We start from the raw sequence: 547 nt of genomic DNA on the forward strand, positions 1-547 counted from the left end.
ATGTGAGTTCCATCCACACGGGGCGGGGTTTATTATTGGTTATGCAATCGACTCTTCGGAAATATGTGAAACTGCCTGTATTGATAACACTCAAGAATTTCGGTCGTATTTTATTTTTTCAAGCTCCCGAATGGGATGAGGATTGGAGTGAGTGGCGCAAAGAATCCCACATCAAATGCACCTACGACGGCGAGGGATTCTCACACACTCGTTTACCCGGTCGTTGGTTGAAGGAGGGTCTTCAGATAAAGATTTTGTATCCTTTCCGGTTGAAGCCTTGGCGTACTCGCGGGAGGAGGCGCCCAACCATTTTGGAAAATGATATGAATCCCAGGTATCTCAAGACTCGGGAATCGGGGAGAAAAAATAGATTGAGGCGAGGAAAATCTCCATCTAGCTATTTAACAGCTTGGGGATTCCAAACAGATGTACCTTTTGGAACTATTAAGAAAGATCCCTCCTTCTGGAAACCTATCCGGAAGAAATTGATGAGAATTTTGAGACGTAGTCTCGCATTGCGGACTAGGCAAATGCGTCGTCTCTACTC

The sequence above is a fragment of the Dipteris shenzhenensis genome, unplaced genomic scaffold (assembly GCF_047967505.1).
Source record: "Dipteris shenzhenensis isolate YYH24624 ecotype China unplaced genomic scaffold, Dip_SZ_1.0 scaf0415, whole genome shotgun sequence".
NCBI classification, from domain to species: Eukaryota; Viridiplantae; Streptophyta; class Polypodiopsida; order Gleicheniales; family Dipteridaceae; genus Dipteris; species Dipteris shenzhenensis.